Source organism: Delphinus delphis, chromosome 6 (genome assembly GCF_949987515.2).
Source record: "Delphinus delphis chromosome 6, mDelDel1.2, whole genome shotgun sequence".
Taxonomy (NCBI): Eukaryota; Metazoa; Chordata; class Mammalia; order Artiodactyla; family Delphinidae; genus Delphinus; species Delphinus delphis.
Genome location: NC_082688.1, coordinates 40064660 through 40080090, shown reverse-complemented (window position 1 = coordinate 40080090; position 15431 = coordinate 40064660). Strand labels below are relative to the sequence as shown.

The window sequence follows — 15431 nt, the reverse complement described above, 5'->3', positions numbered from 1 at the left end:
AAAGGAGGAAGTTTCATGAATTCTCCGGAGGATTTGAAAAGTAACTATTACACTAATGAGAAAATTTAAATTAGAAATGGGGCATTTTAAATCAAAGTGCCTCAAATCAGGTACATATACTACATGGAGTAGTCCATACCAACTGGAATTGTATTAAGAGCCAGGAGCAATCTAAATTAAAAAAACCAAGATGAAGATCAAAGTCATATTCAGAGATAGCCTCTAAACTCATGAAGGTTAAAATTGATCATATAAATATGTAATTACCAATCCAGATTAAATATGTTTTATGACAAACGTAGCTTGAAATTCTTAGATATCAAACAGATGGCACATTCCGTCTGTAAGGCTTCATAAGTCACCTGCTGCCGAAATACAGAGACTGGCTATGTTTCAGACCTAGAAAAGACATAGTATATAACTGATTTACAAAGAAAAATAATCTAGGAGTTGCCATTAATGAAGAAAGTATCATTTTATGACTGATCTAGATTTTGTATGGTAGATAACAAAAAGAAAGAAACAAAAAGGGCCAGTGTAACAAAATATGAAGGAATATTTAAAAGATGTTAAAGCCATTTGACAATGAATTTATACAGTACCTGAGGAATCACAAAATTGCCTTCCAGAAAAAACGTTAATTCTTCTATATTCACTGAAGCTGCTGAAATGGAAATCGACTTCTGATTGAATATCCCTTTCTGATTAAAAGGGAGGTGGTTTAGAGGCCATGAAGTTTAATTAAAAATGGTACTAGATTGAAAGTCAAGAGAGCTGGCTATAATCACAGCTCAGTCTTAAACACATGACCTTAAGAAAGGTATTTTCACTAGGTCTTGGTTTACTCAAGAGAAAGTGAAGAAAATAATATCTATACTCCAGGTCTGCAATGAAGATTGAATCAGGTAGAATATGCAAAAGTTGCTAGCAGAGGACTTAGCTTATAGAAAGTATTTCAAAAATTTCCTTTCCTTGGCCTAGGTGGTTTAGTGCTGTGCATGATGAGGTGCAATATAATTAATTTTTAAAGGTATTATATATTGGGCAGGCTGAATTGGAGAGTATGCTTTGACCTCCCAACAGCATTGGGCACAAAGAACAGAGATGGAGGGAGGATTATAAATGTGGGTACTGAGGAGCAGTAGTAACCAACTCGTAATGCTAACTGTAGAAAGATCATGATGAATTCAGACTTCATTCAGGCAAATGTTGATATATAAGGGAGACTCCTCAAGTGAACTGGGCAGGGTAGCCAGGGATTCCAAGTAATAATCAAGGTGGAGACTATTAGGAGTATGGTTCCAGGTAATCAGTGTATTCAGAAGAGAAATGAGCCAGTGACTGAGAAACTGGTGCAAACACTGAGCAGGCATGTGAGAGCTGGGTAGAGCATCACCGAGGGCTTCTTTCACAGAATGACAGGGACACGTCAAACTCAAATTTAGAATGACTGGATCAAAGTGTTTGTATATTTGTAATTTTGATAGATTCTGCCAACGTTACCACCTTAGAGAGTTCATGTATTCACACGTCTATCCACAATGTATAAAACTGCCTCTTTGCCCTAGATTTACAAATCAAAACAATGTGTTCTCAAACTTTTTTATTTTTGCTGATGTGATAGTGAAAACTCATATGTTTTGGTAGGCTGTTCATCTGCCTAAAGGTGTAATAGGTTGGATCTTAGTTTCCCCTACTTTTAATAAGTCATTGGGACATACCTAAAAATTGTTGAGAAATATTAACTTCAGGGTCACTCTGGGAGAACAAGTGGCCAAGAAAAGAAAGTGTGCCTCCAAACAAACCTGACTTAAAAACCCATTTACACAATTACTTAGCTGTGGACCTTTAGTAGTTTATTTAGTTTCTCTGAGCTATAGTTTCCTCTTCTATAAATGGAGTTATTGAATCGTGGGATTTACTGAAAATCTTATGAAGCACCTGCCATTTAGTATGCATATAAGACTTAATTTAGAAACAATTTGAACTCTTTATTAAGTATTAAATTATGGTTGGGTAAATGTGTGTGTGTTTCATGCTAAAATGATTTTTAGCCTCTTTGTATATCCTTTTGGAGTTTAGATATCTAAATTCACTAACACAGAACAGGTTATGTCCTGTACATTCTAGGTAAGCAATGTGAAATGTATTTACTGAAAATCTGTAAAGTCAGTAAGTTAGAATGCCGTACCAGTAACTTTGATTTCTTTTAGGGTTTCACAGTAGGCCCCAATTCCAATTTCTTTCAGAATAACTTTGTGTAAAGCTTTTGGAAATGCTATATGGAAATAGAATTTCTAGTGCTGAGTTTTACATGGTCTCAATCCTTCCTCCCCAAATCTAGTGTATCATTTTATTCAAGATTGATGAAACATATCTCGTTCCCGTTATCTATTATTTCCATGATGTAAGACAACTGAAAATTCACTTTTGTTTTCATTTTCTTCCTCTATCTTGGGAAAATTGTACATTTCCAACTTGCTGGGAGATTTAGCCTAATCCTTCAAGTCAAGGTAGGGAAAAATATCTACATTCCAGCTTAATCTTATGCCTGGTCTTCTGCAAAGCCTACCTAATCTCCTTGTGCTCAGTGTCTGTTTTTAGTCTCTTTGACTACACTTCATAGTACTTACTGCAAACTGTAATTCTATATTTATGTGTATTTCCTTTTGAAAAATTGCCTTCTCACAACTAGAATACAAGTCCCATGTAGTTAGAGAACGTTTGCTTTATTAACCACCATGCACCAATTCCAAAAACTTTACTCAGCCTGTAGTAGTTATTAAAACATATTTATTGAATAAATAAATACATTCCCATACTGTCAGATATCTTAAAGCACCTCTTAGGAATAGATTGCTTATTGTATTATGAATGATTTAGTTCAAAGTCTTTCTACATATTCCTCTGTTTTTCTCTTTAAAATGCATCTTTCTAAAACCCAGCAAATTTTATTACTTCTTTTGGCTGATAATGATCATCTGAGTTTCGTTTTTCCATTTTGGATAATTTCCACATTAGTTAGAAAGCAGTGAAACAAAATATTACTGTTTTCAGTCTCTAAAGCATGAGAATACAATACTTTTATTCTTCCACTATAGCTATTGGTAAAAGTATAAGGCAATGTTTCAGTTCAGTAGGTTTCTCTGACTGCCTGGTAAATGCAATCAGTATTTTTTTTTGGGTACTTTCTGACATATACACAGAGAATAAAGTATAAGAGCCTATCTTTAAAAACTCATTGTCCAATAGGATGTAAAAACCTAAGGGGTGTGACAGCTGTCACAAAAGACTAAGAGACCAACAGAAAATCCTGAATTCAGCACAGCTAAATTTATTTGACCTACCGCAATAAGGGAAAATACAACTGTCACAGTCTTGGTAACACCTCAGAAGGGGAAAATTGGGGAGGTGGGGAATATTTGTATGATTTTAGAATTTTAAAGAGTAATTTTAAGGTGGGTTTTGCAAGAAGGGGAGCTGGTTGGGACTGGGCAGAGTTTATGACGTAATTGCTTTGGACTGGTATGTACAGAGAAGCAAGAGTCTTGAAGTAAGGTATGATGAGTAAGCTTAGTCTCAGTAAGTAAGCTGTTCTTGCTTGCTCAGTCTTACCTTGCAGGAGCAAGTATTCTCTGGAGCAAGAACCTAATTTTACTTCGCTTATTCTCAGTATTGTTTAACGTAGTCAGAGGAAGTATGCCAGTCCCAGTATTGTTTAACACAGAACAGAAAATTATTTTGATACCAGGTTTCAATCCTTCCTTTTCCTGATTTATCAGCTTTGGCTGAAGAAGAGACTATTATCATCTGATCATGTGACAAATTCACAGCTGTATCACAGTTTGATGTTATGGTTATGTATAAAGTTTCTGATAATAATCATTTCAACTTTTTTTTTTTTTTGCGGTATGCGGGCTTCTCACTGTTGAGGCCTCTCCCGTTGTGGAGCACAGGCTCTGGACGCGCTGGCTCAGCGGCCATGGCTCACGGGCCCAGCCGCTCCGCGGCATGTGGGATCTTCCCGGACCGGGGCACAAACCCGTGTCCCCTGCATCGGCAGGCAGACTCTGAACCACTGTGCCACCAGGGAAGCCCTCAACCTTTTCAAGTCTAAGATTTTCTTCTAGTTTTTGGGAAGATAATTTATTGTATTGTTTGATGGAGCCACAGCCATGAAACAGCATTTAAGACTCTGGAGGTTACACAGTTGAGCACTGCAATACAGACACATATTAATTTGAATTATTATCAGAACTATGGTTCACGTCTAAGCCAGCAACAGGGTCCTCAGACTCTTGAGAATAGCTCAAATCCCACACCCACGTGATCTCCAAAATTATATATGGGTATTTCTTATATTTGTCTGGTTTTGGCATCAGGATAAATTGAAATAGTAGAATGAGTTGAGAAGTATTCTATCCTCTTCTATATTTTAGAAGACTTTGTAAGGAATCGGTCATGCTTTCATTAACTGTTTGACCATAAATTTCTTTGGAGTTCAGCCTCACAGCAATCTGTACACTGTACTTTTTTTTTGTTCATCAACTCACAAATCCACAAATTTATCCACAAAATTCTGCCTTTCTGAAGCTTCATCATGTACTATAGTTATTACTTTAGCACTTTCTGGAGCAGTGTCACATACAAAACAAATTTCCTCTTCCTTTTCCTGAATGTAAAGTATTGTTGATTCATTAACATTGAACTCATGGTAAACAGCACGGTAAGTCATGCCTAAATGAAGCTTATCAAACACACATTTTCTCTGTAGGGCACATCACAGCCTTCTTGTGCTTAGGAATACTAGACAGCACTTCAGCACTACACCTGAAGGCCATTTAAAACAGCAGAACCACCAACAAAAAGCACAAAAATGTGAAAAACTTGGCCGTAAATATATGTCAAAAAGAGACTTGTCTACAGCATGAGAGATGACACAACAAGGCAGCGTGTTGCCTGGTTTGACCTCCGCTAAGAACCTGTGTGTTGGGTGGCTCAGATTTTTCATTGCTTTACCTAAGTCTGTAAATGACTGTGAAAATGCCCTGAGTATCCATTTGGCTGGTTACAAATACACTTTGCAAGTAGTCAGATTTACAGATACAGAATCCATGAATACTGAGAATCAACTGTATGTTACTATGCTCAATAGTGTCCTGCATTTCTCCCAGGCTCTTTTCATTGTTTCTCATTCTTATTTTCTTCTGTTCTCAGACTGTATTATGTCTGTCAATCTGTCTTCATGTTTACTGATTTGTTCTCCCAACTTCCATCTCCTATTGACCCCCTCTAGCAAATTTTTTATTTGGTTACCGGACTTTCTGAACTCCAGAATTTCCTTTTGGTTCATTTTATAATTTCTGATTTTCATTGATATTTTCCAGTAGGTGAGACATTATCATCATACCCTCCTCTAATTCTATAAGTGTGGCCTCCTTTAGTTCTTTGAACATATTTGTAATAACTACTTTAAAGTTTCTGTCCTCTAAGTACAACATTCGGACTCTCTTAAATGCAGTTTCTGTTGCCTGTTCTTTTAAATCCTGAAAATACATAATCTTGTTTATTCGGTTGTCTCATAATTTGTTTTTTTGTTGTTGTTTTTCCAAACTGGATACTTTGATAATATGCTGTAGCAACTCTGATAGTAACATCGCATCTCCAGGACTGTCATTTTTTTCTAGTCTCCTAGGGTTTTTTTGTTTTGTTTTTTAGTTACTTGCCTGAACTAGTTGAGTGAAGACTGCTTTTCCCAAAATGTGCAGCCTCTAATGTTGGTCCTCAGAGAGTGCAGGCTTGGGTGTGTACCGTCACGCTGAGTCCTCCTACCTCACTGTGTTGACAATGGATATCCGAGTTCTCTTTGACTGTCTCTTTTCATGAACTTCTTGAGCTACTGCTTTAGCTTTGCAGACCAAATACCATCTGTATTGGTATCAGATGCAGCAGTTAGCCTACGCTAATTTCTAGCTGGTTGCTGTATTGTTTTTGACAACTCCCTGGTAAATAAATTGCTCTGAAGTCTGACCTGATTCTGTTTGAACAGAAACAATCTGATTCCCATGTGTAGGAGTCATCTTTGAGGCCAAACCTTAAGGCTTCCTCCACCCCTAGGAGGGCTCTTCTTTGCTGCTTCTTTCCTTGGTTATTTCTGCTAACCTTCTAGCTGTTCTGCCTTTTATCTTAGTGCTGTTACAGAGCTATAAGCCCCCTACTAATTACTCACTACCCAAATCACCACTGTTGATTACAGTGCCGTTAGGCTTGAAGTTCTCCGCACTCTGTTCCATATAAGTTGAGTCCTCTTAGGGAGAGGTATGGAGCTCTTTGTTCTTTTAGTCTTTCTCTTCCTCCTGGGCAGAATATAAGTGCTACTGCTTCAGAGTTGGGGGTGAGGATAGCGGCCTGTTTCTCTTGCAGAGACACCCATGTTCTATGAGCAGAGTTCTAGGCAAAGACAGTCTCTGGTCTTCTTGGCTTTCTTCTCCTATCATGGAACCTTAGCTATACCCATGAACTGGAACAAGGATAATTAGGGCCCAGTATTCTCAGCCTATCATACCTAATTTAGAACTTCTTTCCTATGACAAGGCCTAGGTAGAGAAAGAGGACCTCCAACTTCTCTGTCATTTTCTCCTGAAATAGAGCTTTTGCAACATGGAGTCAGGAGAGGAAGGGATGAGAAATAGGTGGCCTGCCCCTCCTAGGGAGATACCATAACCCTAGACTTGGAGCTGCAGTGAAAGAGTAGCCTATCTTCCTAATTTCACGTGCCTAGGGTAGATCTTCCATCACTTTGCCTGGGAAGGGAAGGGGGCAAGTCATGGTTCAAAAGTCACTGACTCTTTCTGTTCTTAACAAGATTTAGTAGATTTTCTTGAATAAATGTTTCTCCATTTGCTATATGACCTTAGGACAACTTCCAAAGATTTTTATATTGCTTTTTATACTTTCACTAGTTACTGTTTTTTTTATTGGGAAGAGGATCCACAGAGTTCCTCACATCACTATTCTAGAAGTGCTTCTGACTTGGCATTTTTTTGTGATGTTTCACTGTTTATAATATACTTATATCTAAATACTTTTCCCGTCTCTGATTACGTCTCAAAAATTTGTGTTAAACAGAACATACCTCATCATTTATAATCTGTTGTGATCCACTTCATGTTGGGAGGTATCTCTTCCAAGAGTTCCAGTTGGAAACTGAGACATAAAAGCCTTTTCTGCTTCCTTATTTCCATCCTTAATTGAGGTTTCAGCCACAGTGTTGGCAGGTAGTAAATGTGGGCATAGAGAATGGAGACTCTTTATTTCTAGCCCTATTTTCCAGTCCTTTCCAAGCCCATTGCTAGAGTATTGGAAATGTTTCTGTCTATGTTTTGGCTCTATGGTAGGGAAACAACTTTTATGTCATCAACCTGTATCCTCCATACTATGTTTTTGTTTTGTTTTAAAATAAAAGCTATGTGTTAAACCCACAAGCTCTGGGTCTTAAATTTTAAATCATTGAACAATGACTTTCTCTCTCAAAATTCACAACTGTTACAAATCACTAGTGGCTGTTTATTCCTGCCTGCCCTTAAGGGCAAGGGAAATGGAAAGCCATCACTACTGCCCAGCTGTTGGGAGTAGAGAGGGCAATGAGCACAAGGAAACTTGGACCAAAAATGTCAATTAACATTTCAAGATATTATCCCACTATTACTTTAGAATTACTCAGCAAATCACAAGGTGTTTTTATTTGGAGGAGGGGGACTGTGGGATGATGGTAGGGTGGAGAGACGGTGGCTGCTAGTAAAAGCTCAGTTGGTTCCTTTCTTCTGTAAAAACCAAATATAATTTAGAAGAGCAGGAAGAATAAAGAAATGAGCTACTTACTTTCATCTGGTTTCTTTTAAAATAGTTATTCCTAAAACCTGTTTTTTCTTAGCTCTTTTCAGAGTTTCCATTCCTGTATGAAGAGTCCAGAGCTCCCTAAATGTCTCTGACATGCCATGTTCATCTTTTTTACATTTATAGAATGTTGTGGGTTTGCCCCGTTTGCATAGACTTCATTTGAACATTGTCATTCTCTGCTTTTTTACGTGAGCTCTGCTTAATTGTTTCATGCCTCAGTTTTTAGTATGTCTGAAAGTCAGCACCACCTGAGCAACGGGAGCAACTTTTCCCTGTAAAAGGAGCTAAGAATTCATTATAAATAATTTTTGTTTATTAGGAAACAAAAGGGAATATTTTCTAAAAAATGATAAAACAAAGTGAGAAAGCTGCCAAAATTGTTAATCATTCTTTCCCCAGATCAGATCACCCATCAGCTTGAAAACCAGGAGGAAAGCTTGGGGATCATTAAATCTGGTGTGCAGGGTAATATTGTCACTGATGAGTCTCCCCTGAAATGTCCAACTTTTTTTTTTTTTTTTAACTTAGTCATCCAACCCTTTCACTTGTCAGTCAAGGAAGGGATTTAACAGTAGATACTGGGGTTGAGGGGTTGTCTCTTCCTGACCTGATTTTCAAAAACCTGGATCCTTAATGACATAGGAAGGGTTTGAGGCATATACAAATTATTTTGGAGAATAGTGGAGTGAGACCAAAATTTTCTTGCTGCCCCCTCTAAGAAAGAGGACAGATAGAGAATAATTCAACAGTAGTGGGCCCCATAGAATCCCTGTGCTATCTTCATGGGCTGATTCCTGGAGAGGTAGAATGGAGAGGCAGAACATCGCCAAACAGGACCCTACAGAGACAGCAAGTTCCAAGTATAAAAAAGCTCTGTTTTGTCTAGGCCTTCTACCTCTCCATCGAATTTCCCATAGCCTAACATGATGTTGGAGGAGGAACAGAATAACCTCCACGTGTCCAAGAGTGCAAATCAAGGGTGTGTGGAAAGGAAGAGAGCTATCAGACATGAATGAACCATGTATATGAAATTAAGTTATGTGACCTTGGTAATCTGTCTGGACCAATGACTGAGACCCAAACAGGCCTATCGATTATCCGTGTGGGCAAAAGACACAAAGGTCCAGGTGTCTGTGGCTTTGCTTTATTGTCCAATAAGACTGCTCAAATGTGAGCTATGACGCTTGCTTTCTATCAGGAGGTAAAAGGTATTCCTTTTCTGTCAAGTGCCTAATACAGTATTTTCTTACATCTCCTTAGCCAAAATAGCTGTGTAGCCGTACCTAATTGAAAAATAGCCTAGGAAGTACAGTGTTTAGTAGGGTGACAATGTGTCTGGTTGTTTAAAACTAAGGTTCTTATTAAGGGTTGATATTAAGGAGTCCCCATTCTGTGGGACTTTATCCTCTCCAATACTTTTTCCTGGGAACTCTGATCATCTTCTCCCCAGACTCAGAACTCCCCCTTCTCAACTCGGAGAGTATCCTGGGCTCTGCCTGGGTTCTCCCTGCCTGCATTACAACCTCAACTTTTTCTCAAATCAGTAAGCTGGGGCATCCTGCTTGTGTCCCATCATGAAGGATCACTTTCCTTCCTTGCCTGAAACCTAGTGTCTCAAAAACCTTTGTTTCATATATTTTTCTTTTCTTTTCTTGGTTTGTGTTTCAAGTAGGAAGGGTTCGTTGGGTCCCTGTTATTTTGTACTGGCTGGAAGTGGAAGTTCCCTACCCTATTCACTTTCTCCCCTATTCATTATTATACTCACATCTCTCATCAGCTTGGTGGGCTCTTTGCAAATTATTTTGGTGTTTGTAATTTGCCAGAATGTAAGTGAAGGTGGCATATGCCCATTACCTCCTGCCAGAGATAAAAGTGCTTGTGAATAGTCCCATCTCTAAGTCTGCCTTCCTGCCCACAGAATTTGAGCCTGGTCGGGGGATGGGAATTAGTTCAAGAAGAGAATATGTCTGGAGTGAAAGAGTGTGGACTCAGAGAGCAGTAAGCAACACCCTGAGCAGAGTATATTGTAGAAATGACCAAAGGCCAGGGTGTATAATGAACGGATTAGGTTGGAGTACTCACTGGATAACCCTCCTGTGGACTTTAGCCTGATCCAAGTTAGCAAAATTTTTTTTTGTATACTGTTTAGCAATTAATGCATTATGATAGGAATGGTACTGAATTTAAGGGATTGGAAGTCAGACAATTCAGGTCTGGTTTTAGTTATGAATGGCTTCATTTTCTAGCATAAAATGTTTTCAAGGTAGGTAATATCCCATCTCTAAATGTCAGTTCCCTTTTCTTATATATGGGAGGGAATACACTACTTGATCTTTACCTACTAAATTTCTATTTTTTTGCAAAATATTTTCTGGTTTAGGTGAACTAAATTAAACTTTCTACAGACAATCAGGCAGCCACTTTATACCTGAGCCTTCCCCTCTTCCAGCCCGTGCAATTCTTGGTAACCTCCAAGGTTTGTGCCCTCTGGTGAATTAAAAGAACTACATTTAGGAATTTGGTTTGTTGCTCTTTCTTCCTTCCTGCAACTCAAATATTTTGCTAGCACACACAGACAAAAATAGTGTCACAAATAGAATTAGTGCCCACAATTGAAATGCAAAAGACCTCAGCATATAAATTGAGTTGAATATAGTGATTGGGTATTTTCTTTTTTTTTTTTTTTTTTTTTTTTTTTTTTGTGGTACGCGGGCCTCTCACCGCTGTGGCCTCCCCCGCTGCGGAGCACAGGCTCCGGACGCGCAGGCCCAGCGGCCATGGCTCACGGGCGCAGCCGCTCCGCGGCATGCGGGATCTTCCCGGACCGGGGCACGAACCCGCGTCCCCTGCACCGGCAGGCGGACCCTCAACCACTGCGCCACCAGGGAAGCCCTGGGTATTTTCTGATGACAAAATCGTCTTTATAATTTTGGGGGTGGAGATGTGTGCTTGAGTTTTCAATCTTAGGGATCACAACAGTTCTGTAGATATGAATTCTATTACTATTATATTGTTTCTATTACATTTTTACAGGAGCAAAATGTCTTCCTACCACTAAACAACATCTACTTGAAAGTGAAGAGGGAACAAAAGCTCATAAAACTGCAATAAAATATTTATTTGTCTTCAGCAATAGGATTAATTTTATCACTGTAGATTTATGAGCCCAGAAATTTGTTGGTGGATATTTAATATATCAAAATAGCACAAGGAGCTTGTATTAAGAAATGTGTTGTGAAACTTGTGATTTACCAGAGAGAACATATTTTTTTTTCCATAGGACTTAATAAAACAGTAGCAAAATTGAATTAGCTTGGCATAAAGTTTAATTGCCTGGCAAACAAATTTGATATGGCTGTTGCATTACTGTTTATGTATAACATATATTGGCTTGTGGATCATCGCGACCCCCAGACTGACTGGGGGAGCTAATGATGGCAGTAGGATGGTAGCGTTAGTGTGTGGGAATCTTCCTTTTGATTGCCTCTTCCTAACATAAAGGAGGAAGAGTTCATGTAATGACCTTTCCAAAAGGGAAAACAGGGCTTTATAGCTTGCTGCCTCCCCCAATGCAGTTCCTTTGTTGAAAGCCTATCTCTTCAAAAATTCCATAGCTCTTCAGTGCTATAGTACCTTGAGATAGTGTGCCTTAGTGACATTCAGTTTAGACATCTGGGAGCTATTTTTTTTTATGAGAGAAATAGCCCGATAGCAGAAAGTCATAAAAGAACATAGTAAATCTACAACCTTCAAATTTCCTCTGTTTTGAATTGTGGCAATAGCTATGAATTACTCTCCTTCTGCTCATACATTTTTTTCTTATCTTTTGAGCTCCTATAAGAATTAGGTACACACTTAGGAAAAAACACAGTCTCTTGAGATTGTAATGTGGGAGCTAGACATCTTCATGTTCAGAAAGGTTAGAGGTATATGGTCTGGCAGAGGCAGAACAACTTCAGCCCCCATAATTCAGCTAGTACAGAATTGGAGAAGAGAGCCACTAAATCGATGATGTGGCCATAGAGTTTACAACCAGAGACAATCTCAGTTCTTATCCATAAAGCTTATAACAGCTAACCTCCTTGGGGACTACTTTGTGAATTTTCAGTCAGAAGGACAGTTCCCAAAGGGTGGCTGAGTCTGGATCATTGTTATAGAAAGTAATTGGGTAGTGAAATACATACCATGAGAAGAAGAAGCCAATAGTTTCCTTTTAGTTTTATTCAAATGAGGAACAAAAAGTATTTCTTTTCTCTTTTTTATCCTAGTGTCTCCTTGGGTCTTTTTTTTTTTTTAACATCTTTATTAGAGTATAATTGCTTTACAATGGTGTGTTAGTTTCTGCTTTATAACAAAGTGAATCAGTTATAAATATACATATGTCCCCATATCTCTTCCCTCTTACATCTTCCTCCCTCCAACCCTCCCTATCCCACCCCTCTAGGTGGTCACAAAGCACCGAGCTGATCTCCCTGTCCTATGTGGCTGCTTCCCACTAGCTATCTATTTTACATTGGGTAGTGTATATATGTCCATGCCACTCTCTCACTTCGTCCCAGCTTACCTTTACACCTCCCTGTATCCTCAAGTCCATTCTCTAGTAGGTCTGCATCTTTATTCTTGTCTTGCCCCTAGGTTCTTCTGACCGTTTTTTTTTTTTTTGATTCCATATATATGTGTTAGCATACGGTATTTGTTTTTCTCTTTCTCACTTACTTCACTCTGTATGACAGGCTCTAGGTCCATCCACCTCACTACAAATAACTCAGTTTCGTTCCTTTTTATGGCTGAGTAATAGTCCATTGTATATATGTGCCACATCTTCTTTATCCATTCATCTGTTGATGGACACTTAGGTTGCTTCCATGTCCTGGCTATTGTAAATAGAGCTGCAATGAACATTTTGGTACATGACTCTTTTTGAATTATGGTTTTCTCAGGGTATATGCCTGTGGGATATAGTGGGATTGCTGGGTCCTATGGTAGTTCTATTTGTAGTTTTTTAAGGAACCTCCGTACTGTTCTCCATAGTGACTGTATCAATTAACATTCCCACCAACAGTGCAAGAGGGTTCCCTTTTCTCCACACCCTGTCCAGCATTTATTGTTTGTACATTTTTTGATGATGGCCATTCTGACCGGTGTGAGATGATATCTCATTGTAGTTTTGATGTGCATTTCTCTAATGATTAATGATGTTGGGCATTCTTTCATGTGTTTGTTGGCAATCTGTATATCTTCTTTGGAGAAATGTCTATTTAGGTCTTCTGCCCATTTTTGGATTGGGTTGTTTGTTTTTATGATTTTGAGCTGCATGAGCTGCTTGTATGTTTTGGAGATTAATCCTTTGTCAGTTGCTTCATTTGCAAATATTTTCTCCCATTCTGAGGGTTGTCTTTTGGTCTTGTTTATGGTTTCCTTTGCTGTGCAAAAGTTTTGAAGTTTCATTAGGTCCCATTTGTTTATTTTTATTTCCATTTCTCTAGAAGATGGGTCAAAAAGGATCTTGCTATGATTTATGTCATAGAGTGTTCTGCCTATGTTTTCCTCTAAGACTTTGATGGTGTCTGGATTTACATTTAGGTCTTTAATCCATTTTGAGTTTATTTTTGTGTATTGTGTTAAGGAGTGTTCTAATTTCATTCTTTTACATGTAGCTGTCCAGTTTTCCCAGCACCACTTATTGAAGAGGCTGTCTTTTCTCCATTGTATATTATTGCCTCCTTTATCAAAGATAAGGTGACCATATGTGCGTGGGTTTATCTCTGGGCTTTCTATCCTGTTCCATTGATCTATATTTCTGTTTTTGTGCCAGTACCATACTGTCTTGATTACTGTAGCTCTGTAGTATAGTGTGAAGTCAGGGAGCCTGATTCCTCCAACTCCGTTTTTCTTTCTCAAGTTTGCGCTGGCTATTCGGGGTCTTTTGTGTTTCCATACAAATTGTGAAATTTTTTGTTCTAGTTCTGTGAAAAATGCCAGTGGTAGTTTGGTATGGATTGCATTGAATCTGTAGATTGCTTTGGGTAGTAGAGTCATTTTTACAGTGTTATTCTTCCAATCCAAGAACATGGTATATCTCTCCATCTATTTGTATCATCTTTAATTTCTTTCGTCAGTGTCTTACAGTTTTATGCATACAGGTCTTTTGTCTCCTTAGGTAGGTTTATTCCTAGATATTTTATTCTTTTGGTTGCAATGGTAAATGGGAGTGTTTTCTTGATTTCACTTTCAGATTTTTCATCATTAGTGTATAGGAATGCAAGAGATTTCTGTGCATGAATTTTGTATCCTGCTACTTTACCAAATTCATTGATTAGCTCTAGTAGTTCTCTGGTAGCATCTTTAGGATTGTCTATGTATAGTATCATGTCATTTGCAAACAGTGACAGCTTTACTTCTTCTTTTCCAATTTGGATTCCTTTTTCTTCTCTAATAGCTGTGGCTAAAACTTCCAAAATGTGTTGAATAATAGTGGTGAGAGTGAGCAACCCTGTCTTATTCCTGATCTTAGTGGAAATGCTTTCAGTTTTTCACTATTGAGGATTATGTTGGCTGTAGGTTTGTCATATATGGCCTTTATGATGTTGAGGAAAGTTCCCTCTATGCCTACTTTCTGTAGGGTTTTTATCATTAATGGGTGTTGAATTTTGTCAAAAACTTTCTCTGCATCTATTGAGATGATCATATGGTTTTTCTCCTTCAGTTTGTTAATGTGGTGTATCACATTCATTGATTTGCGTATATTGAAAAATCTTTTCATTCCTGGGATAAACCCTACTTGATCATAGTGTATAATCCTTGTAATGTGCTGTTGGATTCTGTTTGCTAGTATTTTGTTGAGGATTTTGCATCTATGTTCATCAGTGATATTGGCCTGTAGTTTTCTTTCTTTGTGATATCTTTGTCTGGTTTTGCTATCAGAGTGATGGTGGCCTCGTAGAATGAGTTTGGGAGTGTTCCTTCCTCTGCTATATTTTGGAAGAGTTTGAGAAGGATAGGTGTTAGCTCTTCTGTAAAGGTTTGATAGAATTCGCCTGTGAAGCCATCAGGTCCTGGGCTTCTGTTTGTTGGAAGATTTTTAGTCACAGTTTCAACTTCAGTGCTTGTGATTGCTCTGTTCATATTTTCTGTTTCTTCCTGGTTCAGTCTCGGAAGGTTGTGCTTTTCTAAGAATTTGTCCATATCTTCCAGGTTGTCCATTTTCTTGTCATATAGTTGCTTGTAGTAATCTCTCATGATCCTTTGTATTTCTGCAGTGTCAGTTGTTCCTTCTCCTTTTTCATTTCTAATTCTATTGATTTGAGTCTTCTCCCTTTTTTTCTTGAGGAGTCTGGCTAATGGTTTATCAATTTTGTTTATCTTCTCAAGGAAGCAGCTTTTAGTTTATTTGATCTTTGCTATCATTTCCTTCATTTCTTTTTCATTTATTTCTGATCTGATCTTTATGATTTCTTTCCTTCTGCTAACTTTGGGGTTTTTTTGTTCTTCTTTCTCTAATTGCTTTAGGTGTAAGTTTAGGTTGTTTATTT

At 38.1% G+C, this 15431-nt stretch overlaps 1 pseudogene; it reads right to left on the bottom strand.

Annotated features, from left to right (window-relative positions):
* The window catches only part of LOC132427655 (ferritin light chain pseudogene), a 75552-nt pseudogene extending 70817 nt beyond the window's left edge, over positions 1-4735 (bottom strand).
* Positions 4736-15431: the final 10696 nt, after the last annotated feature.